This window comes from Kogia breviceps, chromosome 1 (genome assembly GCF_026419965.1).
Source record: "Kogia breviceps isolate mKogBre1 chromosome 1, mKogBre1 haplotype 1, whole genome shotgun sequence".
In the NCBI taxonomy this organism is placed as follows: domain Eukaryota; kingdom Metazoa; phylum Chordata; class Mammalia; order Artiodactyla; family Physeteridae; genus Kogia; species Kogia breviceps.
The window spans coordinates 184810635-184832319 of NC_081310.1; the positions used below are offsets into that span (position 1 = coordinate 184810635).

The 21685-nt window shown below is 53.8% G+C and overlaps 1 protein-coding gene across 3 annotated transcripts in view; it reads right to left on the reverse strand.

Moving 5' to 3' along the window:
* The window catches only part of EPHB2 (EPH receptor B2), a 187213-nt gene that overhangs the window by 43692 nt on the left and 121836 nt on the right, over positions 1 to 21685 (reverse strand). The window lies entirely within an intron of this gene.

Sequence of the window (21685 nt, forward strand, 5' to 3'; positions counted from 1 at the left end):
TCATTCAGCAATCTGGGCTCTCCCATGGGCTTTGGCCTTCTTCCCTGCTCTGCGGGGATGCTCAGGATTTGGATTCAGGCTCTAAAGCTCAGCGCTTAGGGTGACCACTCCTGTGTGGGCCTATGTGCAAATCCACCCTTCCCTTCCTCCTGGCCCTGGGTTGGGAATCAGGAGGCCTGGGGTATAGGCCCTGCCCGTTTCTTGGCCTTCTTCTGCTTACTGGGGTTCATAATCTCAGTTCTGTTGTGGTGCCTCAGGTGCGGGATCAAGCAAGGGGTAAGTGAGAGGTGGACAGGGAAGAGCTTTCCAATGGACAAGTTCCTCCTGCGGATGAAATGTGGCTGAATTGTCCACAGGCCCGGGGCTCTCATCTGGATTGCATTCCATGTTCATGTGCTGTGTGACCTTTGGCAAGCAGCTCCACCTCTGAGCGTTAGTTTCTTCATGTAAATGGCTCACACAGATTTCCCTGTATCATTTTTCCAGGCCCAGTCTTCAAGCTTATCTTGCAAGTCCAAGTCTTAGCAACTCGCCCTCCTCCCAACTCCTCAACCAGCTCCAGCCTCAGAGACGCTGCCCTCCTCGGTCTTACATGACTTGAGTTCAGGGTAATTTACCCCCCTGCCATAATTATTCATCAAGGGGATCTCTTGGCCATGCCCTCGGCTCCCCCAGGATTGGAGCCTTGTCTGAACCACAGCTCCTTCCCCTGTGCCTAGCATAGACCTGGCACTGAGCAGGTGCTCCATAAATACTGCCTGAAGCTGCCTGCTGAAGTGGAAGGAGCTTGGGCTTTGGGGGATCACATAAGTAGAAAGGCAGTGAGGGATGGTGGTTAGTGTGCAGGCTGCCTAGCAAATCCCATCCTAGCAATCTGTCCCTGCCATCTGGCCTTGAGCAAGTCACTTAAGTTGTTTCCTCATCTGTAAAATGGGGACAATAGTACCTACCTCCTAGAGTTGTTATGAGGATTACATTAGTTAATTCAGGCCGAAACAATTCCTGGCATTATTAAACTGTATCTGGTTCACGTACCAGTCTGCTGGGTGACCTCAGAAAGGTAGTTCAACCTCTCTGAGCTACAGTTTTCTCATCGGTAACAGAGCATCTCCCCCATAGAGTAGCCATGAGGATTGTATGTGATGGACAAGTGCCTGGCCCAGGGTCAGGCAGGGGTTGCAGTTACAATCTCAGGGAAGTGTCAGTAAATAAGCCAAGGACAGTTCCCCCTGGGGTGCTAGAAAACAGAATCCCCCACCCCCATGGGGCCCTACGTTGCCTGCCTTTTGAAGGGAGTTTCCAGAAGGTGGCAACCTTCCTAACCTTGCAGCCCTGGCTGATGCCACCCTGACCAGGCCCTGCCAGGATCTCAGAGAAGATCTCGGCTTCAGTCCAGTCCTTAAGGAGCCACCAGACAAGGAAAAGACAGTACTTTGATGCAACCAATCAGGCTATGGTGACACCAAAGGAGAGGACGGCAGTGAGTGCCTCGGGCATCCATCGTACGGAAACCAGGGCTCAGAGTGTAAATATGAAATGGACAACATTTATTGAGTACTTATTAAATGCTGGCAGTGTTCTAAGGACTTAACCCATAGTAACTCCTCGATGCCTCACCCAGCCCTATGACAGAGGTAAATGTTGTCACCCTCATTTTCTGAGGGGGGAAAGAAAGCATAGAGGTGAAGCAACTTTCTGAGGATGTGGGCTTAATGGTAGCAGAGCTGGGATTTGCTCCCGGGTGGTCGGACTGCAGACGCCACTTCCCTAACCACCACACTCTTCTGCCTTTAGGAGACTTGCATGGGGCCAACAGTCCATCAGTGCCGGGCAGGGATTGGCAGCTTCTGCTCAGGGCACCTGTCCGGGGCTCTCTGCACTCTGCCGTGCTGGCCCTGGAGCCTCGGAGTCCTCCCGCCGGCCCTCCCTCTTCGGCACCAACTTCTCCCTGCTGGCTGGACGAAGGGGCAGCCCACCATCTCGGCACTGTCTAGTTAAGACACGCAGGGGCTTCCCTGGTGGCGCAAGGGTTGAGAGTCCGCCTGCGGATGCAGGGGATACGGGTTTGTGCCCTGGTCCGGGAGGATCCCACATGCCGCGGAGCGGCTGGGCCCGTGAGCCATGGCCGCTGAGCCTGCACGTCCGGGGCCTGTGTTCCGCAACGGAAGAGGCCACAGCATTGAGAGGCCCGCATACCGCAAAAAAAAACAAAACAAACAAACAAAAAAGACACGCAGGCTGCAGCCCTGGCTCTAGTTGAGCGGTTGACCTCTCTGAGCCTCAGTTTCTTCTGCTGTAGAATGGGGACACAGGGATCCTATGAGGGTCTAGGACTATCCTGATAGATGCCAGAAGGTTTTGGTCCCAAGACTGGGATCCTCCCGGCTCCTTCTCAGGAGAGAGCCTGCCCCGCTTAGCACACCTCTTGCATCTGCTGGCGGTTCCGCGGGCCTGGCTGGTGGGTGGCTGCCCACTCTCCCCTCCACGCTGCGCCAGCCCCTCCATCTGGACCACCTTCCCGGCTGTCCTCTCCCATCGCCGTGTCTCGGCCCCTCTTTGACTCCCCAGCTGCCTCTTCCAGAAGCCTTTCCACCAGGTGTACTGCACGGCTACCACTCTGCCCTCCACTGGGCATTCGACGCTTCCTGTATCTTTTGTATCTTTGTGCTTCATAAAACCCACTCTTGGGCTTCCCTGGTGGCGCAGTGGTTGAGAATCTGCCTGCCGATGCAGGAGACACGGGTTCGTACCCCGGTCCGGGAGGATCCCATGTGCCGCGGAGCGGCTGGGCCCGTGAGCCATGGCCGCTGAGCCTGCGCGTCCGGAGCCTGTGCTCCGCAACAGGAGAGGCAACAACAGTGAGAGGCCCGTGTACCGAAAAAAAAAAAAAAAAAACCCACTCTTCCGTCTTGAGAAGTGGTGTCGCTTTCCACCTGGTCACCAGGAACCCTGGGTGCCTCGTCCTTCCCCTTAACCCCTGCAGCCAATCAACGACCAGGTCTTTCCTCCTCAGCAGGGCCCAGTCCTGGCTCTTCTTTGCCGCCCTCCCACCCCTGTGGGCCTCCAGAAAGCTCCTCCTACCCACTCCTCAGCCTCTCATGGCCATCTGGCCTCTTCCTGCCCACCCTCCAGGGCCAGCTTTCTAAAGTACAAACCTTTCTGTGTCATTTAAAAATCCACAATGGTATACAATGGAATATTATTCGGTCATAAAAAGGAATGGAGTACTGATACATGCTGCAACATGGATGAACGTTGAAAACACTGTTCTTCATGAAAGAAGCCAGACACAAAGGCCACATAGTGTACGCTTCCATTTATATGAAAATGTCTAGACTAGGCACATCTATGGAGACAGAAAGTAGATTAGTGGTTGCCAGGGGCTGGGGAAAGCAGAGAATGGGGACTGACTGCTAATGGGTATATGGCGTTTCTTTCTGAGGTGAGGAAAATGTTCTAAAGTTGACTGTGGTGATGGTTACACAATTCTGTGAAAACCCTAAAAATCACTTAATGGTACAATTTAAATAGGTGAATTGTATGGTATGTGAGTGATATCACGATAAAACTCCTACTTAAGAAAAATCCACAAGAGCTCCCTAAATTCCTCAGGGTACTCAGGACCCCAAGGCTGGCACCTGGCCCCTCTCAGTGCCCACCACCCCAGGCCTTGTGCCCGGTGCTCCACAGTGAACCACGTACGGTGCCGCCCAGGCTCTCACACACACACACCTCCGGCCTGTGTCTCTCCTGCCCTGATTACCTGGAAGGCCCTCCCTTTGACATCAGGCAAACACCTACACCCCTTTAAGACAGTGAAGGTACACCCGCTTCCAGGAAGTCTTCCCTCAGCCCCCACAAAGGGTTGAGGTGCCCATTTTAATTACTTACAAATCTGTAATTGTCTGGCTGGACTGTAAACTGTGAATACGAGGTCAGGTACCTAGTGAGTGATGGATGGGAGCAGTGAGAAGCTGGGAGTAATCCAGCTCAGCTACCTTGTCTGACATTTGAGGCAACTGAGGTCCAGAGAGGAACAGACACACATGGCTGTTTAGCAGCAGAGGCAGATTCTGATCCCAGGTATACTGAGTGACTAGGGTGTGCCAGGGCCTCAGCTCCCATCAGCCACCTTTTCTCCCACAAAGAGGGGTCTGGGGCAGCTCCCCCGTCCACGTTGCCCAGGGGCCCAGGGGTCACGCTGCTCCTAGCTTCTCAGTGGGGAAGGCACCCCGTCCTGCCACCACCTGAGTGGTGGTGGCACTTCCTGTACAGAAGTGGTAAGCAAACAATGAGAGCTGAAGTCACAGACTTGGGTGGCTGCACCTCTGACAGGTGTGCGGGCTCAGACAGGTCTCCTGCCCTCTCTGAGACTTAGTCTCCTCCTCCGGGAAGGTAGCTGATGATACCTGCGTGGTGTAGATGCAGTGAGAGCCTCTAAATGGGTCTCCCGCTCCACCTCTGCCTCCCCGCCAATCCTCCGCAGCAGTGGCTGGAGTGATCTGATGAGAATGAATCAGAGCTCAAACTCACCAGGGGCTCCCCGCATACTTGAATGAATGCACACACCTAGCCCTGCAAGGGCGGCTCTGGGGTCTTCCTGCCCCTTCCTGCTACTCCCCTCAGTCTTAGTCTCTGTTTCCTTCGTTGAGCCTCATCACAATTTGTAACTGTATTAGAAAATAATTACGTCTGTCTCGTGTGCCATCTGTCTTCACCCTGCACTGGAAGTACCTGAAGAGGAAAAGAAGAACCGGGTTTGTCTGGTTCTCATTGGTTCCCTAGCTCCTGGCAGAGTGGTGGGAACGTAGCGGGTGCTCAATATACATTTGCTGAGTGAACGAATGAATATACCCCTTACAGGGTTTTGTGAGAATCAGATGAGAAAGTGGGGTAGAAAATACTTGGCCAAGTAAATGCCACGTTGTTACCGCTGTTATCATGTCAATTTCACCGGGCCGCATTGATGCTCAGATCCCTCTCCACCTCTCAATGTTCTCCCCACGCGTCCTCCCGTAAGCCTGTCCACCAGGGTGACCAGGTTGTCCCCAGCTTTCAAACTGGAAGTTCTGCATCCCAGAAATGCCCTCAGACCCAGACAACCCTCCTGAACGCTTCTCAGCCCCATCTGTCACCTCTCTCTTCTGTTGGCAGTTCTCTGGATGCCCTGGCTGCACATGCACTGTTCTCTGTGCCTGGAGGTCCTTCTCTCCCATCGTCCTGCCCTGCTGGATTGGTGAATCTGACATGTGCACCTCTGGGAGGCCTGCCCTCCGCTCTGTACAGCGCACAACTCAGACTCCATGGACGGCTGTGTGCTGGTAAATGGCTGCAAGGGGGGAAGCCCTGATGTGTTGTGTTTGCCAATTTCTATGGTGAAAATGCTCCCATCAGGGCAAATTTCAAGCTGCCAATCTGAGATAACTGAACGCTGAGTTGGGAAGAAATGCCCAGAGTCAGTTCTTGCGACCCAAGCCAGCAAAAATCAGCCCATCCTACCACTGGACCTCACCCATATGTAACCACCCACTAGTTGGTGAACCCTGGTTTGAGTAGGGGCTGGGGCTTTAATCTCTACACCCCGAGCACCTAGTACTGGGTATGGCACATAGTAGGTGCTCAGTTAATTCGGTTTGCCGAACGAAGGCAGGTCTGTCTTCCTAACTGGACAGTGAGCAACTTGACGGCAGGAGCTGTGGGTTTGATAAGTTAACGTACATAAAGTGCTTAGAACATACAGCAAGCGCTATATAAATGTTAGGTATTATTACTCACCCAGCATGCGAGGACAATAAAAATTCCCACTTATTATGTGTTTTCCGGGTGCCAAGTCCAGTGCAAGTGATTTACATGGGTTCTCTCACTAAATCCACATGACCACCCATGGAAGTAGGTACCATTATCACCCCCATTTTACAGATGATGAAAGTGAGGCTCAGAGGGGGTGAAGTGAATGCCCCAAGGTCACGCAGCTACTAAATGGCAGAACTGAGGTTTGACTCCAGGTCTTTGTGGTTCCAGGACACAAAATTATCAAGTTGCTGAGTGGAGACACAAGTGGAGACCATCTTGTCAGGGCTACTTAGGGGACAGGGCTTGCTGGGGTCACTCGGCAAGGGAGAGCCAAAGCCTGGGCCCCAAACCCAGGACTTGGAGCCAAAGCAGCCAACCAGCACCTGCCTTCTGCAGACGCCCAGAGCCCTTAGCCAGGCAACCGAAGGCAGGGATGGCAGTCGGCCGGGAGGAGGAGAGAGGATTATGGGGAAACAGATTTCCTCCTGGCCTTCCCCCTGGGCTCCGGGGATAGGTGATAATTGACCGAATGAGCCATGAGTCAGGCCGAGGCAGGGCTCCATCTGGGCCTGGCACGGCGGGGCTGCTAATTGGCACCGGGTGATCCTCGAGGCCTCCTTGGCTCGCCTGCGGCTGTGCTCCCCCTTCGCCTCCCAGACACTCCAGATTAAGCCCCAGAATGACTGGTGCCACAGTGGACTCAGATGCTGTCAGGCTCAGTGTGCCATGCCTCCCGGGTGGGCAAGGAGTTTCTCTATCTTCCTGGGGGGTCCTGTAGACCAGTGGGCTCTGTCTGTGGCTCTGAGTAGAGGCAGGCTCACCACAGTCTAGCTCCCACTCCCGGGAACTTGATGAAATTGAACGTGGGCATGAACTGTGTAGCTGGCTGCCAGGGCGGAATCCCAAGCCTGCCTCTTGCTAACAGTGGGACTATGGGTGAGTCACCTAACTCTCTGTGCCTTGGCTTCCTTGTCTATACAATGGGGGTAATGATGACACTGCCCTTGTATTTGCTGGGAAGATTACACGAGTTAATTCAGAGAAGGCACTTGCAATAGTGCCTGCCTGGTTCATATTAAGGGCTATGCAAGTGTTTGCTTTTATTATATACATTCTTTCTTGGCCCACCACTTGCTCTGTGCTAAGACCTGGGGGAAAGAGAGACAAAGAAGAAGTAGTCCCTGCCCTCAGGAGTGTGGGTCCAGTTGGGGAGATGGTGAGTTATGAATTTATTCAAGAGGTGCTTATTAAGCCCCTACTGTATACTAGGCACTGAGTCATGCAGACAAAAGGCCCAGGCCCTGCCTGTTAGAGGCTACAACTGAGCAAGAAGCTGGCACACCTGTCTTCAACCAGGGCTGACTGTTGGCCACTGTGGGTAGAGGGGCCAGGGAGTGGTCCTGGGCTCAGCAGTGCCAGGTTTGAAGGGCAGCTGGCTTACTTTCCTGCCTTGGGATCTCCAGGTAGTTCTGGATGTGGGTCGGGGAGAGGAGTTTAGACAGAAAAAAGGGTCCTAGGCCCAGAGTGGGGAGGCCAGGGCTCGGCTGCCCCCTCAGCCCCTTGCTCTGTGAGTCCAGGCCACTTCCTGCCTACTTTGGCTGGGACCATCTCTGTGGCCTCTTCCAGCCTTGGGACTCTGGCTGTGGACAGGCTCAGGCACCCAACCCTGGGCCCTGCATGCTCCTTGAACTGTGGAAGAACTGATTTGTGTATTTTCAGGGGCTTCTGCTGAGTGTTTGTCAGGGCTGAGCTTGTGGTGTTCTTGTGGCTGAGTGGGTGGGGTTTTGGGGTCTCCCTCGTGCAAAGTGTCTTTTGCATTTTGCATGCTTCCTGCTTTTGCTGCTGAAGTTAAGCCAGTGGAGTCAGTGCCCCTGAGCTGGGCTGGGCAGGGGTGCTGATCTGTGCTAGGGGCAAAGCCACACTGGAAGCAGACGACAAGCTCCTGGGCTGGAAAGAGGAGCTTCTGATCACTGTGTGTCTAACATGTGCCTGCTGGTGCTGGGCCAGGAGCTTCCGGAGCCCATAACCTCATCAGTCCTCACAATCACCCTGTGCAGTAGGAGGTGTTATCCCCATTTTAGAGATTAAGAAACTGAGGCTCACAGAAAGGAAGTGCCTTGTCCAAAGTCCCTCAGAGACATAGGGGCAGAGCCTGTGTCCCCACAGTCCACGCTCTCACATTGCCTCCGAGGCCCTCAGTGTTCCAGCTCGAGGAAGGGCGCCCCTCCCTGACCAGACCTTCCTCCCTAAAGGGGGCCCTGCCCTTCCAGGTTAAGTCCAGGAAGTGCCTCAGGGTCATCCCCCTGCTGTGGCAGCTCCTACTGGGACCACCCAGGGGATGTCAGTCATCCTGTCCCCCTTCCCCACATGCCCAGGCTCCCCCCACTTGCCCCTGCTGGGACCCGGGCTCTGTGGATCCCTGCCAGCAGCTGGCAGGACGACAGAAGTCAGAAGGCAGCGGCAGGAGCTGTGTTAACACGCCTCCTCTTTGCCTGAGAGGGGAACCCAGGGCTTCCCCCAGGCCGGCCTCCACACGGCCGTCTGCTAAGTCCTTTCCCTGCTCAAGACCCTTCGGTGGCTCCCTTGTGCCTGTGGCACGTGCCGCCCGCTTCAGCCTCCCTGTCACGGTCCACCTCGCCAGCCTCAGCTCCCACGGCCTCCCAGCCGTGCCCTGGGCTCGGGTCACAGGAGGCAGCTTCCGGCTCCCCAACAGGCTGTGCTCGGTGTCACCTCCGCCTGCTACGCGGTCCCAGCTCCAGCCTGGCTAACTCCTCTTCGCCCTTCACATCTCAGCTCCAGCTCCTTTGGGTCCTTCTCCTGGGGTGCCACCCTCACCAGGGCCTCTCTTCCGTGCTCCTGAAGCCCCTCGCCTCTGCTCCTGCGTGATTATACAGGTGTGACTGTCTGCCCCTGCACAAGGCCGTGAGCCCGGTGGCAGTGGGTGCCCATAGCGTCTGGCACCTCTCAGCCCCGGGGTCTGGCTGAGAGGTGATGGACAGGGGGGTCTCAGGAAGTGTTTGTTGACTGACTGACTGAGTCTCAGAAAGGTGGAATCTTGTGCTTAAGGTCACCCAGCTTGTGTGCGGACTGGAGACTGTGTTCTAGGCCTCTGGACCATGTCAGAGGCTCCAGGGCTCAGCCGGGGCCCCCAGTAGCGGGCTCTCAAGGCATCCTCCCTTGGTCCTTCTTGGCATTTGGTTAACGTCTGTCTCCCCACCTGCCACTGTCCCACCTGCCCAAGTGTGAGCTCCATGAGGGCAGCCCCCGTGCCTGCCCTATTCACTGCCTGGCACAGAGCAGGCCCTCTGTAACACCTCACTCGACAGCAGGCTAGAAGGCCCCAAGGTGCGGAGGGGCGAGCTCACAGACGCCTGCGGGAGCCAGACCCTGAACCCCACGGCCATGAAGGTGGGTTAAGGGCGATTTACTCCTGGCTTGCCGGCCCCTGGATACTATGTCAGCCCCCCAGTCCCTGTTCTGGCCCACCTCCCTTCCTGCCATCCTCACGGTGGGGGCTGAGGGCTGCCGGCCGCCCAGCAGGCAGCCCCATTCCTCCAATTTCCTCCCAATTAATCAAGCTCTGAACTTTTTAATTATCTGCCTGCAGGGTGACTCCCCACTACGGTGAAGCAATTAAGGACATTTCTAAGTGTGGTGTGTCTGCCGATTTGACCAGACCCTGATGGAGGAGGTGAGCGAGGGAGCGGCTGGTGACCGGAGAGGGGGACAGGAGTGCCCTCAGGTCAGGGGGCTACTGGAGGCCATCCTGGGTTCCTGACCAGGGCTATTCCAGGGATCTGGGGCGGCCACACCGTCCAGGGTATGTCCACCCCCCTGCCGCCACCCCTGCTCACGCGACGGCCCCTTCTCTTCAGCTGGAATCTGGCTTCCCAGATTCCAGACAGTTACCGTGTGCCAGGCTCTGGGTTACGTACATGCTTTGCAATTTTACTGCATCCTCACCTTGACCCTGGGAGTAGGAAGTATAATCATCAGAGGAAACAGAGGCTCAGAAACATTAGGCAACCCCAGAGGTGCAGCTGGGATTTGAAGCCAGTTCCGAGTCCACATCCACTTCATCAACTGTCTCTTAAAGAACAGCATGGCCTGTGGAAGTGTCCTGGAACACTGAGGAAGCGGGGTTGGGTGAGGTGGGGGCTGTGTGTCGGGGGTGGGTCAGGGAGAGGCTGTGCAGGAGATGCCAGGCGAGCTTGAGAGCTGCTGAAGAACACAGGCTTTCCATAGTCAGGGTGGCCGGTGGGAGAGGGCACTGCAGGCAGAGGGGCAGCCAGTACAAAGGCACGGAGGCCTGAAGTAGTAAGGTGCGTGTGTGTGCGTGTCTGCAAATAGTTCAGGGTCGCTGAAGCATAAAGTTCAAGTCTGGGAGAGGGGGGAGATAAGCCTGGAGAGGCAGGTGGGGTCTGGGTCACTGGGAGTCGGAAGGACCTTCACGATCTTCTGGTCCAAGCTCCTCATTTTATGACTACAGAATACATGACCCAGAGAGGGACAGTGACTTGCCTAAGGTCACACAGCAAGTTAGTGGCTGATGGAGCTGGGGCTGCGGCCCAGGAGTCCTGATACCCAGACTGGAAGGGAAGAAAGAGGGGCAGAGAAGCAGTAGCTGTCAGCTCACTGCAGTAGCCTCCCGACTGGTTTCCTGGCTTTCGCCCTTGACCTCCCACCTCCCCACTCTCCCCTGGCTGCAGCCTGCTCTCAACACACCAGCCAGAGGGATCCTGGAGAACAGGAATCAGTGGTGTGCTGCTTCTCTGCTCTAAGCCCTTCCACAGCTCCCACCTCACCTGGAGTAAAAAACAGTAGCCTACAAAGCCCCCCTTTACCTCTCTGGTTAAATCTAGCCTTAGGCATTTTATTCTTTTTGTTGTAATTGTATCTCCTTTACCTCTCTGAACTCACCTCCTAGAAGCCTACCTCTTGTCTACCCCACTGCAGCCACACTAGCTTCCTGGCTGTCCTGGAGTATATCAGGCCTCCTCTAGCCTCAGGGCCTTTGTATATGCGGTTCCCTTGCCTGGTTCAAGTCCTAGCTGAGCTACTTCTTCACTACATCCCTCTCTGAGCCTCACATCCCTCATCTATAATTGGGGTTAATGTTGTACTCCCCACCTTCCTCCCCAGGCTAACATGGGATCCTAGTGAGAAAACGGGGAACAAATAAAGCTCCACAAAAGCCCTCCCTCCAGCTTGAGGCTATCACTGCAACAGGGCTTGTAAAGGTCTTCACTGGGTCCTTGAGAAAACAGCCCCCACTGACGAGTAGTGGGCTCCAGGCCCCCAGACCTTAGGCTGGATCGACATGGCGGAGCTTCCCAGCCTGTAATCCTCAGGACTCACACATGCTGGAAAAGCGAGTGTTAAATAATAATCACGATGTGCCCGAGGGGAAGCCGGATGTGTTCGGAGAGCTTGACACATCTGGCAGGGCAGGCCTGAGTCCCCCGGCACATCTGGCTGCTGTATTGACAGGTGGTGTAGTAGGTCACTGAGGAAGGGCCTGTCAGGCCGGGTCCTCATGCCAGGAGGGGGGGTGATAGCCGGATGGAGCTAGGAGCATCTCCCAAGCTGCCTGCAGGCCACAGCCCCCCTTGTGGATACCTGCTTCAGGCCATCCACTGGACTCTGGTGTTGTGTTCTGAGAGGCCGGCTTAGGACCTAGAACCTGGGCTGCTAGATTCCAAAATCCCTGCATCATCTTGTTGGCGCCAGCCGCCCCTACTGGGGCTTGGGGAGCCTGGGAAAGCCCCCTCTCCTCTCCAGCTGGGGGTGGGGGGGGTGTGCATTTTCAGGGTCACCTCATGGAGCACTTCCCCTTATATGGGATCCAGAAACGTGGTCATCAGCTCCACCTGAGGGAGCCCCCCGGGCTCCTCCCACCTGCCCCAAGAAAGCCATGGTCATTAATAAAGGACACAATTAGCTGTCAGTGGAGAACATGTCTGGAATTTTTTACCTGCTCTGCGAGCTTGGTTAAGGCAACAAACCCAGGACCCCCCGGGAAGCAGCTGCCATACACCTTTCAGGGGCCCCCTTTGCCCGGGCCCAGGTCAGGAGGGGGCCTGTGACTTTTGCCATGTGGGCTCCGCAGGCCTGGGCCTGTGCAGGGCTGTGTTTTCCAGGCCAGTGGAGAAAGTGACAGAGTAAGAGAGATTTCCTGGCAGAAGTTGTTTTTTTCAACCCAACAGGCAATACAATTCAGTGTAATTTCCTCCCCCTTCCTGTGTCGACTTAAGAGTCTCTTAGAGCTTGAAGGACTTGAGAGAAAGGAGTTAGTTCAGTCTCTCGTTTTTTACAGCTGGGGAAACTGAGGCCCCGGGAGGGGAAGTGACCTTGTTCGTGGCAGAGGGGAATATGCACGTGCTTCTCTTTTGGGTTCTGTACGCATCCTCTAGCTCGCTGCACACAATCAGAGTCTGCAGCCAGGGTCCAAAGGAACATCTCTGAAGTCCCTCATGGTCACCGTCCAAGCTCCACCGTGTCCCGACCACGTGCTAGGGCCGGAGGGGACAGTGGTGAGGGAGGAAGATGCAGTCCCCGCCCTCATGGAGCTGAGAGTCTAGTGAGAGCAACAGAGGGAAAGAAGCAGTGGACAAACGCAAATACTCTCCTCGATTTGCCACGGCCATGAAGGAGACAGAGGGGGCTGAGGCAGGACCACAGCGGGTCACCTTAGGGAGTGTGGTCAGGAAAGGCCTTTCTGAAAGGCAGCATTTAAAAGGCAATCCTTGAGAAGAATGAGTGGGGACAGTATTTGCAAAGATGGTACAAACTCAGGGCCTCAGTTCCTCTCCGTGTAATGAGGTGAGAGCAGGACATCACCAAGTGCCTGATACCCATCTGTTTGGCCCCAGCTGTCTCTGACCCCAGACAGACACCACTATGTCTGCGAAGGCACTTGCTGCCTGGGCGCTTTTGTCCTAAGAATGCCATGAGGTCAGGATTTGTCACCCCTGTTCTGCAGATGAGAAAATAAGGCTCAGAGCAATCAACTGCCTTCCCCAGGACACATGGACACCAAGTTCAGGAGCCTGGGCCTCCAACACCTGCCCCTCTCTCTCTGTCCTTCTGGGTGCTTTCCAGAACTACTGCTTCCCCCCAGTAACCCAGAAGACTGGTCTGCTCAAGCCCTGGTGGCCTGTGCCTTGGATGCTAATGAAAACCCCACTCAAGAGCTCCCAGCGTTTGGTGCCTCGAGGAGGAGGGATTAAGAAACACAAACAGGGCTTCCCTGGTGGCGCAGTGGTTGAGAGTCCGCCTGCCGATGCAGGGGACGCGGGTTCGTGTCCCGGTCCGGGAAGATCCCACGTGCCGCGGAGCGGCTGGGCCCGTGAGCCATGGCCGCTGAGCCTGCGCGTCCGGAGCCTGTGCTCCGCAACGGGAGAGGCCACAGCAGTGAGAGGCCCGCGTACCGCAAAAACAAAACAAAACAAAAACACAAACAGGGAGAAGGGGAGCTTGCCCACATTCACACTGAGGCTTCTGGGTTGGGAAGCCTGCAGTCGCTGTCCCTCCTACGGGTACAGAAACCGTTGCCCTTCTCCTGTCGGCTTCTGGGGAGCAGGAGTGAGCCTCAGCGAACCCAAGCCATAAATCAAATGCACAAGATGTGGCTTGGCAGCCATCCCAGTGAAAAAGATCTGGGGGTTTGAGTTGACCATAAGCCAAAAGCTGCTGAAAAAGCCAATGTGGTCTTAGGCTATAAGAGTAGAAGGAGAGTGACAGCCCAGCATCCTCCCTGCTGCTCAGGCAGGGTCAGTTTTGAGCTGCACGTTTTAAGGAGGTCCAATGAGTGATAGTGGACAGGATATCTCAGGCATCCAGCTGGCTTTCTATCTGCAGTCACTTTTGGATGGTGCTAGAGGGGCTTGGAGTAGAGTCCCAGGTTCAAACTCTCCAGGCAGCGTTTTCTAGGCACACAGCAGAGTTCTGGAGCCTGACCTGCCCTGGAGCATTCCCTTGCCTGGATCTCTGGGAAGTCATGAGTTGTCTCCTTAAACCTTGCTCAGCTTCTACCTCCATGTCGTAGCCCTCCTGTATCCTGGGGATTTGAGATCACGTGTGTGGTCTCACCATGGCCTGCCCTCAGTGAAGGACAGACTTATTCAGTAAAAAAAGCCCAACATTCTAAGTAATGACCTTGTGCCCAGCCCTCTGTTGGGCACTAGGCACAGAGTGGAATAAGACAGTCCCTGGCCTTGATGATCACTGTCTAGAAGGGGAGAGTGATTATGATCAGTTAGGATATCAAAGCAGACTTTCCAGAGGAAGGGCCAGTTGAACTGGGTATTAAAGGATATGTAGGAGTCCGTCAGGGCCAGAAGAGATGAAGGACCTTCCAGGCAGACAAACAGTGTGTGCAAAGGTATGGAGGGGTGAGGAGGAGGGCAGGGTGGCTGGAGCATGGGCTGTGTGGGAGAAAGCTGGGGACACAATACAAGAAAGGTGACCTGGGGCTACGTCACAATGGCTGTATGTGGTCACTGATGGAGTCTGGGCTTTTATTCTCTAAAAGCAGTGAAGCCAGTGGTGGTCCTGTGCCAGTGCTCAAATGGTTGCCGTGTGCCCTCAGTCCTTCCCTCCCACCTTCCTGCCCGGGCCCTCGCCTCCTCGCACTGCAGCCCTCCTGCTCTGGCCTCAGCTGACCCACTCCCCTGTCTCAACTCTGACCCATCTCCTCTCTGTTTTCCTTAGTTCTCGAACCTTTCCTCCTTTGCTGAAACCAGTTCCACCTCTTCCATCATTAAAAATGAACTGAGCTATTAACAACAACCATTCATACCATCTATTGTGCACCTATTATGTGGCAGGCTGATGGCTTCATGGAAGTTATGGGGGGGGGGCTGTGCATCACCGTGGTTACGGGCACAGGCTCTGGAGTCAGGGTCCAACTGGCTTTGAACCCTGGCTCTACCACTGACTTTGGGCAGGCTACCTAACTTTTCTTTGTGCCTCAGTGTCCTCATCTGGAAAATGGGTCTATCAATAGGACTTACCTTGTAGGGAAAATTCAGAGTTAATACTATAGAGTGTACATTCATCAACAATTCTTACAGTAATCCTATAAGGCAGGTACTAGTGACATTCCCATTTATAGAGAAGACAGTTAAGGTTTTGTGAGGATAACTAATCCACCCACAGCCAGTAACAGAGCTGGGAGGGGAGCAGTGGAGCACTACCTCTGAGTCCAAAGACGAGATATCTCATGGCCTCACCTCTTCCAGGCTGGGACCTGGGCTGGGCCCAGGAACCCAAGATTCAATGGGCTCCCAGCCTGGTGGGGAAGATGTCCAAGTAAATTACACAGTTTCCAAACAGGGGATGTGTGCCAGGGGATGTGTGGGGTGCAGGGAGGAGTGCTGGGCCTGGGAGCCCAGAGAAGAGGACCTTAACACTGTTGTTTCCTGGAGGTATAAACACTTGAGCTGTCTTGGAAGATAAAGAAGGACAAGACAGGACTTCCCTGGTGGCGCAGTGGTTGAGAATCCGCCTGCCGATGCAGGGGACACGGGTTCGTGCCCCGGTCCGGGAAGATCCCACGTGCCGCGGATCAGCTGGGCCCGTGAGCCATGGCCGCTGAGCCTGCGCGTCTGGAGCCTGTGCTCCGCAACGGGAGAGGCCACAACAGTGAGAGGCCCGTGTACCGCAAAAAAAAAAAAAAAAAGAAGGACAAGACAAAAGAATGAAAAGAGCAGCATGCTGGGCAGACAGGGAATAATAGCCCATGCAAAGGTGTGGAGATATGAGACCTGCAGCTGGAACCCTGAGCCTGTGAGTGCAGGGGTAAAGGATATGAAATTGGACAGGCAGGCAGCGGCGGACAGCAGTGAGCCTACCACCCATGCCCCGTGCCCACTGCCTGCAGATCAAGTAGCTCTGCCTACGGCTCGACAGCCTGTGAAACCACAGAGAATCAGGAAGAAGCCTGCTCAGTCCCTGGACTGGAACATTCCCGGATCATAAAGTCCCCCATGGCAGAGCAGGGACCTGGGGATACTAGCCTGCTCACTAGGGCCCTTCAAGGCTAACTGATCCCAAACCTTCCCAAAGATAGATGGCTTCCTTAAAAGTTACTTTAAAACACTCCTATCCCCAAAGCTTACAAAAATCCCACACCTTTTCAATTTTAACGGGTCAAAAGTTGAAAATTATGAGCCAACAGCAAGATTTGCAGAACAAGTGATCTTTGGCTAGCAGCCGGTATACTTCATGACAAATTGCCCAGACGCGGTCATTTTAGAGTGAACACCTTTAAACAGCACTTCGACCTTCCTCTAAATGTCTCCTTTATTTGAACAGTGTGTTTATGGGGCCTGGAGCTGCTGTTCCCAGCTTGTGCTTTGGTTTTGTAAAAGAGAAGGAAACTGAGAGAGAGACAGACATCAAAGCAGAGGATGATGACAGCCCTCTAATCTCATAAACTCTCCTCTTATCTCAGTCCTTATAAAAATGGGGAGGCCTGGTTGTCACTAAAAGCAGCTCTGAAAGCTCATAAACTTGACAAGCACTTAGTTCTAGCACCCAGAGGGAAGGACTCTAATCCTTGAGAAAACTGGAGATGAAGGGGGGGGGCAACTTCTGGGGAAGGGCAGCCTGCAGAGAAAGCCCACGCTGTCACCAAGTGAGGGTTTGAGAGCACAGCTTCCTAACTTACTTTGTCTGACCTCAAGGCAACCCAGTTGGAGAGAGTCTCCTTGGTTACAAGAGAGGCCAGAACTACTATTTTAACATCTGTAATCTTCTGATAAATAACAGCTCACACTTAGCGCTTACTCTGGGCCAGGTACTATTTTAAGTACCTTATGTGGATTAATTTATATAATCTCAAGTTATACTATAATTATCCTCATTTACAGGGGATAAGGCAGAGGGGTAAGTCTCTTGCCAAACATCACTGATTCAGTGAGTAGCAGAGCAGAGATTTAAACTGAGATGGAAGCCATCTGCTTTCCCTCACCCACTGCTAGCTCATCAAGGGGTCGGGCTCCAGGCTGGGTGGAGCCTGGCTCATGTCCGTCATCTCCTCTCCTCCCCTTACAACATCCTGATGAGCTCCTGGCCCTGTTTCACAGCCGAGGAAGGTGAGGCTCAGAGTGGTCGATCGTCCTGGCCAAGAGCACGCAGCAGGGGGATCGCAGAGCTGGGATCCACCTCCCCCCGCCACCCCACCCCCATGCCTGGCTCCAGGGCCTGGGCACCTTGCACCGAGGTTGCACTCAGCCTCCAGATCTGACCAGACTTAAGAGTCCCAAGGGACTGGGATCAGTCAGGGTCCCGAGGATCAGAATCCGGTGGCCCCAGGCTGCAGCCTTTGTTTACTCTGCTGGGCTTGGAGCCCCTTCCTGAACCTGAGGGCTGTGAAGCCCCGCCCGGCTTTGTCTTCTCAGAGAGGCAGTACAGTGTAGTGGTTAGCTCCCGAGCTTAACCCAGATGGACCCCTTCTAGCTGGGTGACCTCGGATAAGTCACATAACATCTCTGTGGTTAGTTCTGTCATCTGCAAAATGGGTATCATAATGATACCTCCCTCCTAAGGTTGTTGAAACGGTGGTTAATATACATAAAGCACTTAGAACGCTGCCACACGTGCAGTTAAGTGCTCAATAAATATTAGATATTATTATTACTGTGGTCTCCTCTCTCCGGGGATGTGCCCTGCACCCTGGATCCTGCTGCCAAACCAAACAGCCTCTGTCCATCCCTAAAGTCCCTTGCATTACAGACTGCTGCCTGGCCTGCCCAGCCTCCCAGCTGCCCAGGCCTCCTGTCAGCCCTGTCCCTGTAGAGAAAGCAGCACTCTGGGTTCAAATCCCAGCCCCAACTCTTCCTGGCTGAGGTCTCTAGGCACAGAAGCACGCCTCTCTGAATCTGTTCTCTTGTATGTAAAACAAGGATTATAACCCCTGTTTTAATAACACAGATGTCACAGTGGGGACTTAGACAGACCTGGGTCTCTGCTTCCTGCTCTCTGCATGACCTTAGAAATGTTGCTTGCATTACAGATCCCTCCTAGTAGGGATCATTCATTCAACAGACACGAAGCCCTACTATGTGCCAGGCATTGTTCTAGCTGCTGGGGATACAGCAGCAAACAAGACAAGCTAGGTCCCTACTTGCAGAGCTTACCATCACATGAGGAATATGAATAATAAACAGGTGTCAAATAAGTACAGGGTGATGTGCTGGAGGGTGCTGAGTGGGGGGAACAACTCTAGCTGGGGTGGTCAGGGAGGGCTTCTCTGAGGAGGTGACATGTGAGCTGAGACCTGAAGGACATGAAGGAGTTGGTTATGGGGAGAGCACAGGGAAGGGGATTCCGGGCTGAGGGAACAGCATGTGCAAAGGCCCTTCCTCAGGAGTAAATAAAGAAGCCTAGTGTGTCTGAGAAGTGCAGAGGCCCTTGTGGCCGGAGAGGTGTGAACAGGGGGAAAAGAGTGGGAGACTGAGCCTCAGGCCCGTGGACACAGAAAGGAGATGGGAAACCCATGGAGGGTGTTCGGCAGGTCTGTGAAATGGCCTGTGATTTGAACAGGCAGACGTGACAGTGGCTGGACAGGGCGGTGACAGTGAGGGTGGAGAGAGGAGGTTGGATTTAATGAGGACCTGCCAGCAGTTTCTTCTGCCCCCCGTAGAGCCCTGCGTGAACATGAAGGGTGAGAGGCTTCTTTCTGCTTCTGCAAAGGAGTAACAGTGTTTCCTTCCGAGTATTTCACGGTTTCAGCAGCGCCTTCCCCCCAAGGACTCTCAATCAGCGAGCTGACTACCCATCGAGAGCCCGTAATTAGGCTTTGGGGACCAGGTGCCCGGGGGGCTGGCAGCACCTCCTCTCTGGGCCGTGTGGAGCCCGTGGCCATGCTGCTCCTTGGCAGAAAGTTGAAAGGGAAGAAAGCTGCTCCGGGCAGCTCCCTGTTCCATTTTTAGGGTCCTCCTGTTGCCCTCACCCAGCCCCAGGCATGTGGCTCCCCGAGCTGCCCCAAGGCCCTGTAGGACCCCTGCTCAGGGTCTCAAATCTTGCCCAGATCCTGGCATCTGCCCTCTGCCCCAGCTGCGTCTCGTTCCCTCTGAACTCAGCTCACGCTGGGAGAGGCCAAGGATGCGTCTTTGCCAGGCAGTCAAAATGTACACTGCACCTGCGTGCACCAAAGCAGGCTCCCTCCTGGAAGACACAAGGCCTTCATCCAGGGAGTTCATCAAATGGGGACAGTTCAGGACTGACCCACCTGTTCCTGAAATCAACCTGTAAATCGCAACTTTCCAGAACAACCTGCTTCTGTTTCCTAAGCGTGGCCACGGGTGCACCTCACAACAGCCCGTGATGGGGTGTGATTATTATCTCCCTCGTGACGATGAGGAAAGCGAGGCTCAGAGAAGGATGTGACTGCCCAGGGCCAAACGGATGCCTGGGCCAAAGTCTCCACTTCCAGCTTTGAGTCGAGCATGGTCTCCTTGACACCAGGCCCTCTCTGCCACCCGGATTCCCTCCTGCTCTACAAGGGCAGAAGTGACAGCAGAGGGCTCTGGTTAAGATCGGAGGGATAACCGACAAGGCCATTAGTGAGTAGTGACAGACAGGAATGGACAGCAAAGCGCATGTCTTAGGTGAGCTTTAAAACTGACCATGAGGGCTTCCCTGGTGGCCCAGTGATTAAGAATCCGCCTGCCAATGCAGGGGACACGGGTTCGAGCCCTGGTCCAGCAAGATCCCACATGCCACGGAGCAACTAAGCCCGTGCGCCACAATAACTGAGCCTGTGCTCTAGAGCCCGCGAGCCACAACTACTGAAGCCCGCGTGCCACAACTACTGAAGCCCACGCGCCTAGAGCCTGTGCTCCGCAACAAGAGAAGCCACCGTAGTGAGAAGCCTGCACACCGCAATGAAGAGTAGCCCCTGCTCGCCGCAACTAGAGAAAGCCCGTGTGCAGCAACGAAGACCCAATGCAGCCAAAACTAAAATAAATAAATAAAATAAAAATAAATTTTAAAAAACAAAACAAAACAAAAAAAAACTGACCATGACAGCCACTGAGAAATGACACGGTCACTCAGGTGATTTAGGCACTAACCCCTGCCATTTGTCTACTAATACCATGATTAGAGCCTGGCACATTGCTCTAAGGTTCATTCATTCATTTGTTTGTTTATTCACTCGTTCATTCCACAGACACTGATTGAGAACCTGCTATGTCGCAGGCACCTTGCCGGGACAGAAGGTTGTCAGATACAGTCCCTGCCCTTGGTAACTGCTACCCAGTAGTACAGCTCTGTCTCTTCCACTGGACTGGGAGCTTCTCAAGTGGTTAAGAGAGTGGTCTTGGGAGTCAGACCACCTCTTGGCTGTGTGACCTTGGGTAACTTACTTCACCTCTCTGTAGCTCGGATTCCCCAGATGACAAATGGGGGTAATAACAACGCCTGCCACCAAGGTCACTGTCGGGGGTAAATGAGTTAATACGTATAAAGTGCTTAGAAAGGTGAGTCTGCACAGAGTTAATGCTTAGCTCTGTCCTTCCACGTTCTTAAGAACGTGTAAGATTTCCCAAGCGAGCTTTTACTGTCCTGATGGGAACTGCTGGGTTTTGTTTCTAACAATCACATCCCAGGCTCCCTCCTCTTTTAAGCATCCTGGCAGACAGTATGCAAAATGCACTTGTCAGGAGCTATCTGTCAGAGTGTCTTTGCACTTGTGCTTAAACAGTCATCATTATTCCTTCAATAAATATTTTTTGAATGCCTGGCACTGTTCTAGGGCTTTTAGCCACATCATCTTATTTAGTTGCTACAACATCCTGATAAGGTTGGCACCATTTCCCCTGTTTTGCAGAGGAGAAAACAGGCTTAGAGAGGCTGCATGACCGACCATCCATCCATCCATCCATCCATCCATCCAAGATTTTCTGAGTACCTACTATGAGCCAGGCAGTCACTGTGCCAGGACTAGGTTCAAGTCCCAGCTGGTCACAAAAGACACCAGTCCTTGCCTTATCAGGGCTTCTGGTCTAGCTGGGGAAGACTGACTGCGTTAAGTAATGAGCAGCATGATGAGGTCCTAAGTGAAGGAATGCAGGGTATGGTGGGTGCATTCAATAGGGGCCTGCCAGTGCATGTAGCTGGACGAAAGTCGCCTAGAAATTTCTCCTACCACCTCCTAAGCCACTCCTCCTAAGTTCCATATTTGCCCCTTCTCAGCATTGCAAGCTACCGTTCATCAGGGTCAATGGCCCCTCCTATGACACCTCACATCATCTCATAGGTCACAGGTGTCATTCATCCCCAGAGAAGCCCAATGTATTTCGACCCTATACTGGAACTCATTGGTTGTCATTTGTTTGCTGGCTGAGTGCTGATCATAATTATTTTCCCTTTGACTTTCTTCCCCACCAGTCTGTGAGCCTGTAAGCAGGGCTTACTCATCTTTAAATCCAGTACAAAGCTGAGCAGAGGGTGGTTACTCAACAAAAGCTGGTTTCAGGAATAAATGGAGAGGCAGAGTGGGTGAGAAAACCTGCATCTGAGTCCCGGCATTGCTAATTCTGGCCAAATGGCCTTGGACAAGCCCACGGTTAGGATTTAGGGTTGGTATGCAAATAGCTTCATCTCACCCTCCAACTTCAGTCAGTTGGTTGGTAGCTGCCTGGAGCATTGTGTTGAGAAGGATCCTGAAGTAGCATTGGGTTTAATGCAAAGAGTGCTGTGATTGATTGGCAATGCCTGCCATGGATTCAGGAGGAGTGGCAACGGTGCTCCTCATTTCTGATATCCGGGAAAAAGTTGTGGTCCTCTTTAAGGCTTTGTTTTTCCCATCTGTAAAACGAGGAGACTAGACTCAATTATATCTGACACTCTAGGATTCTGAGTCCCACATCCTCTTCTAGTA